Raw genomic sequence first — 16,752 nt, forward strand, 5'->3', positions numbered from 1 at the left:
TTGCTTATCCATATTTTTTGAGTTTTCAACAATGAACATGTAAAGAAAAAACCACTTTTGTTTTATTTTGGGTTACCAAATTTTTTCCATAAAGGACCAGATAGTAAATGTTTTAGGTTTTGTAGGCTAGACTGTCTCTATCATAACTCTTTGACTCTACCGTTGTGCAAAAGCAGACAGACAATCCATGAACGAGGTGGCATTGTTCCAATAAAACTTTTTTTATGGATATTGAAATTTAAAGCTCACGTATTTTTTCATCTGTTATGAAATACTCTTCTTTTGATTTTTTTTCAACCATCAAAAAATGTAAAAACTTTCCTTAGTTTGAAGGCTATGCAAAATCAGGCAGCAGGTGGATTTGCGCCACATTTTGCTAACCTCTGTTCTAGGGCAACTATTCTTATCTTGCACAACTAATTTTCCTGCAGTGATGACTTATTTCAATTTTTCTATATGTTTGGTTTTCCAAGTTCTTATCACTAACTCAACCTCAAACTCTTCACCAGTTGTGTAAACTTCTACTTGCCATTTTTAAACCCTTCAAGTATTGGGTCATTTTTATTTTTCAGAAACAGCCTCTCCCAGAGCTTTCTGACTTCTTCTCACCTGGCCTGTTTGTTCACCGTGTCTGATGCACAGCTGTTTTCCTCATATCTGTCTTCACTCTGTGCCTAGGGATTCTCGTTGCCTTTCATCTTCGTTAGTAACAACAGTGCTCCAGGTATTTCTTCCATTCAGCTCACCTCCACTTTCATTACGAGTTTTGTTTAACCTTTTCTCCAAAGGGCCTAGCACAGTGCCTAGCAAACAATGCTCGAAATTTTTTTTTTTTATTTAAGGAAGAAGATGCCTGGATAGAATATAAAGATGGCTGGCAGGCTGCACTAACAAGTGCTCAAACCATCATGGGTCCAGACTAGGTCCTCTTCCCAGAATTTACTCAGATCCTAGACAAATAAATTTGTTCACGTCTATTTCATCTGTTCAGCAAACCACTCAAACCCCAGAATTGATGCAGTCTACTGCAAACTGGGGCATATAACTGCTTCCGAGGGCTTGGTCCACTTTGTCTCTCTCCAAACTAGATTTTATGCTCCTGGTAGGTGGAGCGATTTCCTGCATATCTAAACAAAGTTCCTTCCACTGAGCATTCGGTCTCCCTCCTTCCCACTCGCTTCCACATCTCCACGCCCTGGCTCCTCAGGGAAGAGCATGCTCCCTGGAGTTGCACAGATTCTGACTCACATCCTGACTCTCTCTCTTCGTAGTTGTGTTAACTCTGGCAAATTCTTTATCTGTCTAATCCTCTTTTTCCACGTCCTTTTCCCCTCCACCAGGGCTGAAATGCTGTTGTGCTTGATCACCTGTACGGACAGGATCCCAGTGCCCTTAAATGAAACCTTTGGATCCAAGGCCTCTGAGAGAGAACCCAAGAGCCAGGCCTATTTATGACCCTAACCTAGGTCTGACTTGAACCGGCAATCTGAGTTTTACTCCATAAACAACTCCCCAGGTATGGAAATCCTCATCTTTAAAAAGAAGCTGACCTCCACAAACCTAGGTCTCCAAGCCAACCTCAGAAATGAAATCTCTAAACCCAGGACTGAGTTTTCCAAAACTGATGCTGAAGCCTCCAGCTCTGACTACTTCATCACATCTCAGGACTTTCCTGGTTCTAACATAGGGTTGATCCCCCACAGCTGTGGGAATGACCTTCATCCAAGACTGACAACTCCTGTCCTAATGGGGACCACCCTCTCCACATCCTGGCTTTGACTCTATGGACTTCAACGATCCCTGCTTCTCAACTCAATATGGGAGCCTCTTTCTTCAAAGACACTCTGCCCCTACATGGGGTAGCAATGGTCCACAGACTCCCCGAGAGGACAGATGGCCCCAGCCCCTTTCCTCAGCTCAGAAACCAGCACTCTTGGTAGAGGTCCTTGTAAACAGTAGGAGTAGAAGATGAAAAGGAATTGAGTCAGAAGATGAGGACAGTGGCACCATACTGTAATTTTCTTTCTTTGTTGTTTGCTTTTTTTTTTTTAAAGATTGGCACTTGAGCTAACATCTGTTGCCAATCTTAGTTTTTTTGGGTTTTTTTCTTCTTCTTCTCCCCAAAGCCCCCAGTACATAGTTGTATCTTCTAGTTGTGAGTGCCTCTGGTTGTGCTATGTGGGACGCCGCCTCAGCATGGCCTGATGAGCGGTGCCATGTCTGTGCCCAGGATCCGAACCAGTGAAACCCCGGGCCGCTGTAGCCAGCGTGCGAACTTAACCACTGGGCCACAGGGTGGCCCTTGCTTCTTCTTTAAAATTTGTATTTCCTTTAAGAAGCACACAATTCAACTTAGGTTTCTATTGCTCCGTTTTCTTAACTAATCATAAGATAAGAAGTATCCCCCTTTCTGAAGCATCTGGGTTAACTTTTCCAAGAAATATCCCAAAACAAACAATTATCAATCAAACTAATAAATATTCCCCATACTATAAATGCTTTTTCAAATTTGCAGAGGGTGCACAGGATTTGTTTCTAAATATGTTCCATTTTCACACCTGTGTTCCAACATTGCAACATTCAAGTTGCTACCGTTTGAAAACCATGCCCAAGAGCTTCCCAATACTTACATTTCCAACAGGCCAAAGATTAAGCAAAATGAAAAACAGTCCCTACGGTTAAAAAGGAAGGAAATATTTCTCGACAAGGAACTGAGACAATCCTGGAACTCTAGTCAATGAACAAAACAAATGAAAGGCTAAGAATTATCATGCATGTAAATGAAACAATAACAGGAAGCTGGGATATAATCTTACTAGAATTGTAAAAATAACTTGACAACTTTTACAAATGGAAACCTTCAGTTCAATCTAGATGCTTAATATATACATACATGTACATATATATTAGTTTTACCTTTAGATTTATTCAAGTTCTGCCTGCACATTTCTTTTTTTTTAAAGATTTTATTTTTCCTTTTTCTCCCCAAAGCCCCCCATGTATAGTTGTATACTTTTTTTTTAGTTGTGGGTCCTTCTAGTTGTGGCATGTGGGATGCCACCTCAGCATGACCTGATGAGTGGTGCCATGTCGGTGCCCAGGATCCGAACTGGCGAAACCCTGGGCCGCGGAAGCGCAGCCCGGGAACTTAACCATTCAGCCACGGGGCTGGCCCCCTGCACATGATATTTTTTTGTTTTCCCAGCTTTTTGAAGCAGTCGTTTTTTTAAAAAAGCAAAATATATTTGTTTTCCCCATAATCTGGAACAAATTCATCTTATCCAAGAATTTGAGACTTGGCCATGATTATCTTTTGGGGACGTTCAAGTTCTGACAGTCTACTATGGAGCCAGGAGATGTCCCTCATTAAACAGGGTAAAACATCAGAGCCTAGAGAGTACGACCTGCCCGCCGTGATATCCCCGGAGTTCCAGCCAGAAGACGGACAGTAAGCGGTGCTCACCAATTTGCTCTGCCTCTTGAGAGTTCGCCTCCTAGCAAAAGCCCCTCATCGTCACTGACCTTGGGGGCGTGGCGTTGGCAAGGGTGCGAGAGCGGAACCCGCCCCTCTGCTGCTGGCCACGCCCCTCTCTAAGCCCCGCCCAGCCGGCGGTGGGAGTTTGCCGTTTCCATGCGAACGGTAAACAGAGCTGTTTTCTCCTCCGTCACTCCTGTCATACCCATGATATGATTCTACCCGCTGAGCCCTGGATGCCAGAGGGTGAGGAGCTGGTGCTGGTGAGCTGGAGCTCGAGAAGTGGGGTCCCGAGGTGGAATCTGGGGTGGGAGTGGTCCCGGGTGGTCCGCGCAAAGATAGGTGGAGTTCCAAATTAAAGTACCTCAAGCCAAATACCCGGACACCAAAGGCTGTTGGAGTTGAACATTAATGGTTCGGGAAGGAGATGGGAGGGGAGTGGAGCAGAGAGGGCAGAGCCAAGACCTACGGGGTAAGATCAGGGACCTGCGCGGGCCTCAGTAGAGGCCAACCTTCATGTTGTCTCTATTCCGGTACGAATCAGGTGCTCTGGATAATTATTAGTCCTCCCCGCCCAACCGAGCCACTGGAGGTGTGTGAAGAGGAACCTGAGCTCTCCTTTCAGGAATATTGTGCTGTTAATGGGACTAACACATCTGGTGTGGAGGGACTGGGAGGAAAAACTTCATCTATCCTCTTGGGTTCAGTAAATGGGGCCCTATGAATTTAACTGAGAAAAAGATTGACAGGAGAAAAGGAATACAAATTTATTAATATTTTTTACATGTACAGGTGTTCACAGTAAAGAAGTAACTCAAAGAAGCAGTTAAACTTGGGAGCTTATATACCCTTCTTTACAAAGAAAAGAGGGTTTGGGCTTCAAGGGAGTTTGTGGGGAAGTAACTGGGAAACATATGGAGAACTAATGGAAGGTAAGGATGATTTTTTTAGCAAGGTTTTGTTTATGCAGCTTCATCTTGGTGCTGGCTCTCTGTCTCTGGTGATAAGGGTCACTCTTCTTATTCTGGGCCAGGAAAAGAAGGGAGGAATTTATATCACCTTCACAAAGGGAAACTTATGCCCTGCTTTTAGGCAGATAAAGGGAGAGAACTCTTCCTGTGTCTGTTGATTAATTAGTTGCCTTCAGCTCAAAATAATCCTTATACCAAAATGGCATATTTTCGGGCGGCATATGCTGATCCCCTTTATGGCTCTATTTTCTAATGTAATTTTTATTTTGCTCAAAAGGATACATACACTCAGTTTAAGGAGGCAGTATTTCAACACATTTGTGACTAAGAAAATGGTGTTGGGGCCGGCCGGTGGTGCAGCGGTTAAGTGCACACATTCCGCTTTGGTGGCCTAGGGTCAGCCGGTTCGGATCCCACGTGCGGACATGGTACCGCTCATCAAGCCATGCTGTGGCAGGCATCCCACATATAAAAAAAGTAGAGGAAGATGGGCACGGATGTTAGCTCAGGGCTAGTCTTCCTCAGCAAAAAGAGGAGGATTGACAGATGCTAGCTCAGGGCTGATCTTCCTTAAAAAAAAAAAAGAAAAGAAAATGGTGTTTACTACCAAGAAAATGTTGGGTCCCAAGTGCTCCCCATTCACGTCTTCTAGAGGAGCCTTTCAGTTCTCGAGCTCACTTTTGTTACTGACCTCTACATCTCTCTTGACATGCCAACGGTGATAATTTTGGGCTTTCAGAATCAAGGGATACCCTACTGACTCCCACTAAGGAACTAGCTCTCTTTCACAACCACCACGAGAAGTGCTCTCAAGAACTACCTTCTTCATATTCCCAGACCCTATGCCCCCAAAGCAATTGTAACACAATTTTGGTTAGGTTAGTATTCAGAGTTGACCTCAGTGTGACTATGAAATTTCTATTTAGAGCAGAGCTGTACTGTATTCTAGGACGGGTAGACAAACTTTTTCTGTAAAGGGCCAGATAGCCTTTGTTTCAGGTTTTGTTGGCCATCTGGTCTCTGCAGCAAGTACTCAGCTCTGCTTTTGCAGCACAAAAGCAGCCAGAGACAAGGCAGTATTCCAATAAAACTTTATTTATGGATGCCGAAATTTGAATTTCAAATAACTTTCACGTGTCACAAAATATTATTCTTTTGATTTTTCCAACCATTTAAAAACGTAACCACAGTTTGCTGACCTCAACTATAAGCTATTAGCAGATTATTGCTTTAAGTTCCTTTATCTCATCAAATTACCGTGAACCACTGCGAACAAAAAGGTATATTTTTTACGTGGAAGTGATTATATTCAAAGATAAATTATTTTGAACTTCAAAACATAAAGTTCATATCTGAAATGCAGTCTTTTGGGACCTAATTATTCAAACACTACTAGAGCCATTAAGGAAAAACCTACAGTAGACATAGAAGAACAATAGTTAATAGTTTACTCTTAATATTTACTGAAAATTTTGGCATGGCCAACTGTCAATCAAAATTGACTATAGTGGAGCCATTTTAAAATGGAGTTGGAGCTGCCTTCCTAGAGAAACTGCCTTGCTGTCTTGAGCCTTGGACTGGGCCAAATCTTTGAAGTGGGCTAAAATGGCTATTGTTTTACAAGGAATTGTTTGCAAAGTCAGCAGGAAAATGGACATCCTGATCACAAAGGCTGAGGATTGTCTTTCTGAAGATAGAGGACTTTGTGAAGATAGAATAAATAGTCAATCAATGTTTAGCTAAGACTAGCTTTTGCCTCCAAATCCAATTAAAATTCTTTGTAATATAAACCTCCCTTGTTTGCCTTTAAAAGACCCTGACTTTAGGGGGCCAGCCCCATGGCGCAGCGGTTAAGTGCGCACCTTCTGCCTCTGTGACCTGGCACTGCTTGGCAAGCCATGCTGTGGCAGGCGTCCCACATATAAAGTGGAGGAAGATGGGCACGGATGTTAGCTCAGGGCCAGGCTTCCTCAGCAAAAAGAGGAGGATTGGCAGCAGATGTTAGCTCAGGGCTAATTTTCCTGAAAAAAAAAAAAACAAGCCCCTGACTTTTACTCCCTAGTGGGATACTAGGTTTCTACCTGAATTGGGTTTCTACCTGAATCTGTGCTCCCCAAATTGCAATTCTTTGATCCCAAATAAACACTTTGCCTCTTAAACTGGTTTCTATTTTTGAAGGTTGACATATGGTGTCAGAAAGTGGGAACTGAATCGATCTCACCTTCATGGACTGGCATCCTCTGAAAATGGCTACAATACCTACACGAGTCCCTTGTGTTCACCACTTCTATGGACCGCTAGTTCCTCCAATAGTGAGTCCTCTCGGGTTCTGACCTCCCTCCCTTTTGATTGAGCTCATTGCCTTTCTTTGGGATTCTGGGGGCAATAGCCCAATCTGGGGTCAATCAACCAGGAGACCATTGTCTTAAAGCTGGCTCACAGCTATTGCTGTCTGGAATGGCTTCTCTGAGCTGGCTCACAGCAGTTCACAGCTGTTGCAGTCTGTACGAGTGTATTCCGTATCTGATGAGTACTCAAATTCTGTCTTTTGTGTTGTTTGTCCAAACAGCTGTAGCTAGTGGGTCAGAAGCACAGGTAACAACCTGGGGCATGCAAGTGGTATCTCTTTGTCTCTCTGTCCACCTGTGCTTTAATGTGGGAATTTCATCTTCTAAAAGTTCCTGAGAAGTTCTTTCCTTGGGAACTCGAGCTGGGTTTACATTTAAGAACTACAGTCCTTCCTCTTGTAAATTTTTATTCCAGTGGACTGATAATACAAAAGATGATTTAAAATTACAGTGGCCACTTTGGGGCTCCTTAGAACTTCTAAAACTTGTCTTTTTCTGCACTAGATTTGAGAACAGTAGACCAGACCAATTGAATCCTATCTTTAAGTGTCAAGCACGGCACCTTCCAGCACACCTGCTTAAAAACTATGGTCCCAGAAGCTGTAAATATTTCCAGAGACCAGCAGAGTCTTACTAACCTTATTGTGTGTCCTGAGAGCTTGGCTTGGTAACTATCAGGTTGGGGGCCCAAAATGTGGTTGGACAGAAATGTGGCTTGCACGCCATTTGTAGCCAGATATGGCTGGGAAGAAATGGGGGTTAAACTCCATTTGTGGCTAGGGTTCTACCAAACTGCTGCCAGCCTCAAGGGAATTACATTGACCATTAGAAGGAATGTCCCAATCAGATAAGATAATTTAAGAAGTGCATTTAAAAGCAAAGGCTTCAGGGACCAGCCATTGGCTGAGTGGTTAGGTTCATGCTCCACTTTGGCGGCCCAGGGTTTCACAGGTTCAGATCCTGGGCGTGGACATGGCACCACTCATCAAGCCATGCTGAGGCGGCGTCCTACATAGCAGAACCAGAAGGACATTCAACTAGAATATACAACTATGTACCGGGGGACTTTGGGGAGAAGAGGAAGAAGAAAAAAGAAAGCAAAGGCTTCAAAATTTCAAAATAGACTTATTAAAAGTTTCATTGCAAAAAATTAATGAAAGTTAAGATAGAAGAGGTACCTAAAAGAAAAGACTGTACAAAAGTCCGTAAGTTAATGGCTTTACAGACATCCACATGTCTACCTTCAAAGAAAGGCCCCTATATGGGCCCCTCTCAGAGTTAACAAGACACAGAGATTTTCTGGTAAACTGCTACATTATTCCCTTAAACAGCCAAAGGGAAACTAAAATTTAAAATTAATGCAGTTGTTTAATACTGCCAGAAATACTTACTATTTGTCCTGGCTGAAACCTGACAAGACATTTGAAAGGATTTAGTAACTTATGATCAGAAATTTGGCCAAATTGGAAGCTGATATTCAATTGGAAGCAGATATTCAGCTGATAGGAATTTTTTCTCGGCTTTCCCACCACTAAGCTAAAACAAAACTATGCACCCAGAGGGAAAGAAACAAATTAAGGATAATGTAATTGGATGGGTTAACAGCTAACCTCCTCTATTTATCTCAAAAGGCTTGTAACCTCTCCAGAAACTCTTATCTAAACCATCCCTGATTCCTAAGACTGAAGCAGAAAAAAAAAGAAAAGAAGCTTTTAGAGGTGAAGACTGCTATGGAAGCACCCTTGCTCAAAAATCTAGTTTAAGGAAAAATTTTAAATGAAGGCTAAAATATCTCTGTTTGCTGTCTGTGTGTTTGTGTGTGTGTTCATATATGTATGTTATAAATATATAATATTTTTCTACCTCTGGATAGTATTGTCAAGACTAGTTTATAAGAGAGCTCTATTTAATTGGCTTTAAAAAAACACTATATAAATTGAGTATACTCTCAAAAATATAACAGAAACTAACCCAAATGAATTTTAAGATCATGTGATCAAGGAAAATATTCTATATTAAAGCTAATTTAAGTTTGTTGGGTTAAAATAGGCATGTCTTTAGAGTTATCAGCATTAAAAATAAAACTTTTGTTCTACCCAGGCTTATGAAAAGTCAAACAAGCTCATATTACCTCTGTTACAAAATTTAGCAGCGAAAAAATTGATGGCTGACTTTGTCTAATGTCTCATGAAGTCTTTTTAGGTAGCCTAAATATAATTATTAAGAACAAGTAAACTAAATAGATACAGGTAAGATAAGTTTTTAGGTGAACTTTTTAACAATAATTATGTGTCATGGCATATGTACTTAAAAATAACTTCAAAACCTTTTGGTAACTTGAAGCCTTAGAGTTTTGCTAAATTAGGTAAAATGATAAAAATTTATTGAGTATTTAGATTGTTTCTGAATAAGAAAAAATATTAGACATTCCTAAACATAGGTTTATCTACTTTTGAATTCTTATGACAAAATAACTAAAAGATGTTTGGGTCTCTTAGTAAACATATCTTATGCCACGTAAAAAAATTTATGCTATGAGGAGATGTATGTTTTCAGTAAAAGAAGGTATAAGGAATCGAGATATTTTTGCTAAGAAAGTAAATTTGTCCTAAAGTAAAACTGGTTATGGGAAAAAAGAAAGAACAAATTCTGAATGTAAAAAAGGAAGTTATAGAAGGTTTGTGGAAGAGGAATTCTGAGAAAAGAGTTTTGTGTGTGGTCAAGCTGGCGAAGATTGAAATGTATTTAATTAAGTAAATGAGTTTTAATATCAAAAGTAAGCTGGTACAAAATTAGAACTTGGTTTTCTCTCCATTTAAAGGACAAGTTTTCTTGGGCTTTTAGTCTGCTCTTAATAAAGAGATTATGAAAGGTTTTTTCTTTACCTTTGATTAGTCTGCCTAAAAAGCAGAGACTTTATGTTTTATCAAAATAATTTCCTATGTTCAAAAGCTGAGGCCTCTCCATTAAGAGAGCTAAGGTGTTTTCCAACTGATTAACTCTCTGTGTTTGCCTTTAACAACTTCTGTTGTCACTTTGGTTACATGGATAGTTAACCATTGTTTTATAGTGGACTATGATCCTAACTGAACAAGTGTTTTAAAACCTTTTGACATTTTTGACAAACTTCCCAAAATTCATATTCTAAAGTCTTCTTTTTTGACCTGAAAGTAACTTTAAGAATTTCCAGCAAGTCCCTGGGACTCCTTAAAGAATTTGTTCTCTCTTCCTATACAAGGAGAGATATTAAACTAACTAGGCTTATTTGGTATATTAAATCACATGGAAAGCATTGTCAAATAAATGATGATAAACCTTCTTAGTTTATATTGCCTGGGTGAATGTTATTTGTGTAAGTGTTCTAAAAATTATATAAAAATTCCAAAATTCTGATATGTTCTGTTATAATGTTCTATCATAATTCTAGTTACTGTCTTACAATGTGTGTTACAGAAATAACCAAATGTCCTTGTTGGTTGCATTGTAATCAGATCTTTTTTTTTTTTTTTTGAGGAAGCTTAGTCCTGAGCTAACATCTGCTGCCAATCCTTCTCTTTTTGCTGAGGAAGACTGGCCCTGAGCTAACATCCGTGCCCATCTTTCTCCACTTTATATGTGGGACGCCTACCACATGGCTTGCCAAGTGGTGCCATGTCTGCACCTGGGATCCAAACTGGCAAACCCTGGGCCACCAAAGAGGAATGTGTGAACTTAACTGCTGCGCCACCGGGCTGGCCCTGTAGTGAGATCTTTAACCATGCCACTTTAAGTCTTTTGTCATTTACAGACAGTTATTGTTTTACTCTGATACTTTTGGAAATGTGTCTCATCTTCAGAGAGCTTCATGGAAAGGACTCTGACCTTCTAGAATTCAGGTTTCTAGTAAAATTTCAAATTATAAAACTGAACTGGGTAAGAAATTACAGTACTCCTACAGAGACTCATGGCTTCATAAAATTGCTAACAAAAAGGTCAAAGAACAAATAAATATTAATTACATGGGACTACATGAACCAGGGAGGATGCTCTAATGTTTTTTTTTTCCAGATTTAAAGAAATCTTTTCTCTTAAGCTGTCACAACGTGGTAGGATATATCTTTGTGAACAAAGATGAAACATTTACTTTTTCTCCCTACCTCATCCCTCCAGAATTCAGAAACTGTCAGTGAGTATTCTTATTTTCCCTTTATAAATAATCAGACCAAGTTTTAAATTTAAACAAATGTTTTACTGTTATTATTTTTGGTAAAAAATGAGGGTAATTGTAGAGAGAAAAATTATGTTTGCACCTTTGTAGATATTAGATTCTAGTCCTGTTAATTGTCTTTGAGGTTTTGTTATATACCTGTTGACTGGATTCCTCTGACCTAAGGTATTGTCTTTGGTCTTGCCAACTATTCCCAGTACCCTCTTTGGAAAACATACTCACTCCACATAAGATAGTCACCAGCAGATAAATGTCTGTTGACATACAACCTTCTGCTGATCCCTCGTTGTCTTATGCTAGTATGACCAGTTACTGTAAGTTTCTACTGTCTTATACTCAAGGCTTTCATCAACAGGTAAAAGAAACTTTCCTGGATTCCAATTTAAAGCATCCTATTGGTCAGTCTAGAGCCTGGTGACTAGGTATTCTGGAAGCATCATCAGAGGAAGACAGCCCTCAAGCCTTGTTGAAAAGGACCTTACCAAGTGCTCCTGACCACTGATACTACTGCAGAACTAGAAGGCATTGAACCTTGGAGATACATCTCACAGCTAAAGAAGGCTACACCCAACATTTGGTCCTGTGTGAATGCTGGAGACCTCCAAATCAAACTGACCAGAAAGAGAAGCAGCCAACATCTGAAACAGATAGCTTTTCCAAGATGGCTGCACCAAGCCTGTACACCTTTTACTCACTGTTGCACCTTACCTTATTTTCTGTCTGTCTGTCTTGGAAAGACAATACTCTTATCCACATCTCCCAATCTATTGCCAAAAGGGTAAATCTTTCTGACTGTTGGGTTTGTCATCAGAAGCCTCATTCTGTACATGAATCTAGAGAATCTTTTAGCACATTTAATTACCAATCTCTCCACCATTCCTCTCCTAATTCCTTATGCTGTCTAGAACTCCTTGCCTAACCAATTGAACCTCCAGAAATTGAACTGGTAACATTGTAACTATTGTAAATGCCTCTTGTTGAACTTGGGTAAACACCTCCAGCAAGGTAAAGACAGAACTAGACAGAATTTGAGCACAAGCTGAAAGATTCGATGCAGTGCCCACTGACATCCCGTAGTTCTTTGATCTGTTTAGCTGGCTACCCTCAAGAACTGTCTCTTGGTTCAGGTCTATTCTGCAATTTGGACTTAGCATTTTGTTTATTATTATAGAAATTCTCACTTTTGTAAAACGTCTCTTCTGCATGGCTTGATGTTATAAAAACACCACTTGGATAATGGTCGCTCAGTGTTTTGAAATGATTGCTAAAGCTTACAAGCCTTCACCTGAGAAACTTCAAGGAACTAAAGACAATGTCTGCCCTTGAAAGAACTTGATGGTAAGGCTTTTCTCTGCTCTGGCACTCCTGTTGCTCAAATGTGGCCTAGGATCTTAAGGAAAACACTTTCCCTCCTACATGGGACATGAAATACTAGGAATGAGCCTTTCTGGTTATGAGAGACCAACAGTGCTTTGATGACTGATCAGCAATACTTTCCACGAAAGGTCTTGATCAAAAGGGGAAAAATGTCAAAATTGACTTTAGTGGAGCCATTTTAAAATGGAGTTGGAGCTGCCTCTCCAGAGAAACTGCCCTGCCGTTTTGAACCTTGGACTGGGCCAAACCTTTGGACTGGGCCAAAATGGCCACTGTTTTACAAGCAATTGTTTGAGGAGTCAGTAGGAGAATGGACATCCTGATCACAAAGGCTGAGGATTGCAGACTTTCTGAAGATAGAATCAATACTCAATCAATGCTTAGCCAAGACTAACTTCTGCCTCCAACTCCAGTTAAAATTCTTTGTAACATAAACCTCCCTTCTTTGCCTTTAAAAGCCCCTGACTTTTACTTCCTAGCTGGATGCTATCTGTGCTCCCCAAAATGAAATTCTTTGATCCCAAATAAATGCTTTGCCTCTTAATCTGGTTTCTGTTTTTGAAGGTTGACCCAACCAATACAAATACAACACACACACACACAAAACAACCCTGATTTGTGTTAATAAGATATGGAACAAGACTATTATAATTCAAGACTTATCTTTAATTTTATTTATTTTATTTATTTTTTATTTTTTCAACTAATTAATTTTTTTTTTGAGGAAGATTAGTCCTGAGCTAACATCTGCTGCCAATCCTTTTTGCTGAGGAAGACTGGCCCTGAGCTCACATCCGTGCCCATCTTCCTCCACTTTATATGTGGGATGCCTACCACAGCATGGCTTGCCAAGTGGTGCCATGCCCGCACCAGGGATCCAAATCCATGAACCCTGGGCCGCCAAAGCGGAACGTGCGCACTTAACCGCTGCGCCACCAGGCCGGCCCCTAGGCAAATCTTGTAACCTCTGACTCACTGTCATCTTACCTTTAAAATGGACAATAGTAGTCTCTACTTCACAAGACTGTTTTAAGGAGTAAATGAGATAATACTTTTTGGGTTAGTGGATTTTCTCATGGGCTCACTGCCTAACCCTTTCAATCTCCATCAGCTCAGATTTGTCATTCCCTGCATCTCTCAAAACCTTAAGCTCCTCTGTATCTCTGTCCTCTGTCATCCTCTTCCTGAGTTCCTAAACTTCCTTCTGTTCTGAGATCACCAGTTCCCATTTAGAGCTTCGTGTATGGGCCATAAATTATTTATCTCCTTAAAACATGTTAACATAGAATAATTCACATATAATTTAATTACTTTACAATTCCTCTGGCCCAAGACAATACTACCAAATCCACGTACATTTTTGGGGAAGGAGTTTATTACATCAAAATATAGTAAAAGTCAAAAGAAAAAAGTTAGAGTAGGCATGTTGGCAGCCTCTTGGATCAATGGACCACACTCAGCAAGAGTTAAAGAGGAAATGACACAAAAGAGTTGCATTTCGTGATGCTTTGCACAGAGCAGTGAGAAGTAGTCTGGAGAACTGTATTTCATTGTTCCTTACCATCACTGTGAAACAAGGAAGAGAAAAGCACAGCTTGGGCTGCCAACCAGATAGCAGTTTTACTATTTCCACCACTACTACCTCTCTGTTACCCACTAGTTTTGAACAGAGGAGTACTAGTCAACTTAATCAATAAATCAAATATTTGTAACAACACCATATAGTATGTGTATAGCGCTTGATAATTGACAAAGTACTTTCTTTTTTTTTCTCCAAACATTGGCACCTGAGCTAACATCTGTTGCCAGTCTTTTCCTTCTTCTTCTTCTCCCCAAAGCCCCCCAGTACACAGTTATATATTCTAGTTGTAGGTCCTTCTGGTTGTGCTGTGTGGGATGCTGCCTCAGCATGGCCTGATGAGCAGTGCTAGGTTCGTGCCCAAGATCCGAACCGGCGAAACCCTGAGCCATGAAAGCGGAGCACGAAAATTTAACCACTTGGCCATGGGGCCAGCCCCTAACAAAGTAGTTTCATATAGATTTTCTTGTTTAATTCTTGAAATCACCTGTTCAGGCACATTTTTTTCATCACAGTTACAGATGAGAAAATTGAAGCTCAGAGACACTATGTGACTTATCTAATACTTTGCAGGTAGGAAGTAGTGAAATCAGGATTCAAATCCCAGGCATTTTGCGTTCTACAGTCCTTCCCCTGTATCACACAGCCTCCCAAAAGTATAGGCTAAACTGAAGAAAGTAAGATTTGCCTTTGGGCTTTTTTATTTTATTTTATTTTATTTTTGAGGAAGATTAGCCCTGAACTAACATCTGCTGCCGATCCTCCTCTTTTTTTTTTGCTGAGGAAGACTGGCCCTGAGCTAACATCCGTGCTCATCTTCCTCTACTTTATATGTGGGACACCTGCCACAGCACGGCTTGCCAAGTGGTGCCATGTCCGCACCAGGGATCTGAACCCGCAAACCCTGGCCGCCGAAGTGGAATGTACACACTTAACCGCTGCACCACTGGGCCGGCCCGTGGGCTTTTTTAGTTGCCTCTTTCCAACTCTTTCTTTCTCATCATTCCTATCTCTGGTGGCAACTATAATGTGCCACCCAGATCCCCCTTTGGGAATGAAAGACTTACTTCCCTAGCTCCTGGGAATGCTGCCAGCTGCGCTGCCTCAGCAGGAATTACCTCTGCTGAAGAGGGCTGCCTTGCTTAAGGTGACCCCTCTTGCCAGGGCTTCCCACATCTAATGACTGACCAATGTGAGGGTATACAGACCTACCCGCCCTGGTCTCATTTCTGAAGAGCTGGTCTAGCTTCAGAAATCCCCAGAGTTGGTTGAGGCCTTCATTTAGATTGCATTGCAGCACAGCTTCTCCTTCAGCCAAGCATGTTTCCTTCCCTTTCTTTCCCTTCTACAGATGTTGATTCCAAGAGCTCTCCCTAATAAACCTGTATGTTAATCTCTGCTTCAGAGTCAGCTTCTTTTGAAACCCAACCTCTAACACCATGTACAAGTCCAAAGAATTTGGGTTTCAGGCATCTGTTAAACTAATCCCTACTAAAAGGTAATCTAAGACGTTATCCTCCCCAAACATAACTTGCATTTTGATAAGCTCTCAAGCTGAAAACTCTAAGATCCCTAGGAAGAAGGCTCTAATGAAATAAATATGAAAAGTGCTAGCTTCTAATCTGGCTTTGGCAATTATTGTGGGATCAATGCATATTTTGTGAGTTGATCTTTAAGAATGTATTTTAAGAACCATTTATAAATTTCAATTACAATAATTTGTATCTGTGTAGTATTTTAGTATTTTTTCAGTAATATTGAAAATATTATTTTCAATTTTCAGTAATATTAATAATAACATTTTATAATAGTAATAATATTTTATAATAGTAATAGTAATATTTGAGAAAATATTATTTTCAATTTTCAGTAATATTGAAAATAGTGAATATCCACGATATGGTAGGCAGCCACCGTGTGCTATAGATACAAATCTGAGACAAAATTCCTACTCTCAAGAAGCTCACAGTCTAGCAGGGTCAATAGGCATCTAAAGAACTCTAATGTCACACAGTAAGGGCTAGGTCAGAGCCATTTAAAGTGCGAAGAAAGCACATAGGGAGCAATTCTGCCTACTGGAGAATGAGAGAATCAGAAGACTTCTCAGAGGGAGCCATATATAAGCTGATCCCTAAAAAATAAACAGAAATTCCTTTATAGAAAGAGGTGGTATGGTGGGGGAGGAGGCACTCTAGGCCAAGGGACTAACCTATGCAAAAGCACAGAAGTATGAGACTGTATGTGAGTGGATAGTTTAAGGTGAGGGGTGGCTAGGGAGATCAGATTAGCAATCATTTCAAGACAGACAGAGAAGGGCTTTGAATGCCATGCTTAAGGGTTAAATTTTATCCTATAGAGCAGTCGTCTAATACAGTTAGGTAAGAGAGTCACATGACTAGATTTATATTGAAGAATAATTCTAGCAAAAGAATAGAGGAAGAGCACGAGCAAGACGTGGAAACAGGAGGCCAATTAGGAAGGGTGCTGTTCCCTAATCTGGATGAGGAATGTTGAGAATTTGTACCAGGCAGGATGAAGCATGTAGGCACTACTATCATCCCACATAAGAAAATATCTCAGAGAAAGAGGTCAGTTGAAATAGAATCACCCAGGAGGTTCTCACTTATTAGGATCACTTGGGAGAGTTTTAAAAAATGGACACTCAGGTCCCACCTCGTTTAATTAAATCAGAATCACAGAGTGAGGCCTGGCATTGGAATTTTTAAAAACTTCCCAGGTGATTGTAATATGTAACCGGAGTTGAAAACCTCCAGCACAACCCGTAAGTGAGGAGT

General features: G+C 40.6%; 1 protein-coding gene and 1 long non-coding RNA gene across 5 annotated transcripts in view; one reads left to right on the forward strand and one right to left on the reverse strand.

Annotated features, from left to right (window-relative positions):
- TMEM62 (transmembrane protein 62) overlaps positions 1 to 16,752 on the reverse strand; it is a 71,887-nt gene that overhangs the window by 50,075 nt on the left and 5,060 nt on the right. The window lies entirely within an intron of this gene.
- On the forward strand, positions 3,578 to 12,920 carry LOC123282978 (uncharacterized). Of its 2 annotated transcripts, XR_011499873.1 has the most exons (4): positions 3,599 to 3,721; positions 6,625 to 6,758; positions 10,308 to 10,959; positions 11,357 to 12,920. It is a non-coding gene; the product is annotated as an uncharacterized lncRNA (long non-coding RNA). The 2 variants fall into 2 exon arrangements; XR_011499872.1 differs by lacking the exon at positions 11,357 to 12,920 and having other exon boundaries at positions 3,578 to 3,738; positions 10,308 to 10,756.

This window comes from Equus asinus, chromosome 2 (assembly GCF_041296235.1).
Source record: "Equus asinus isolate D_3611 breed Donkey chromosome 2, EquAss-T2T_v2, whole genome shotgun sequence".
Taxonomy (NCBI): Eukaryota; Metazoa; Chordata; class Mammalia; order Perissodactyla; family Equidae; genus Equus; species Equus asinus.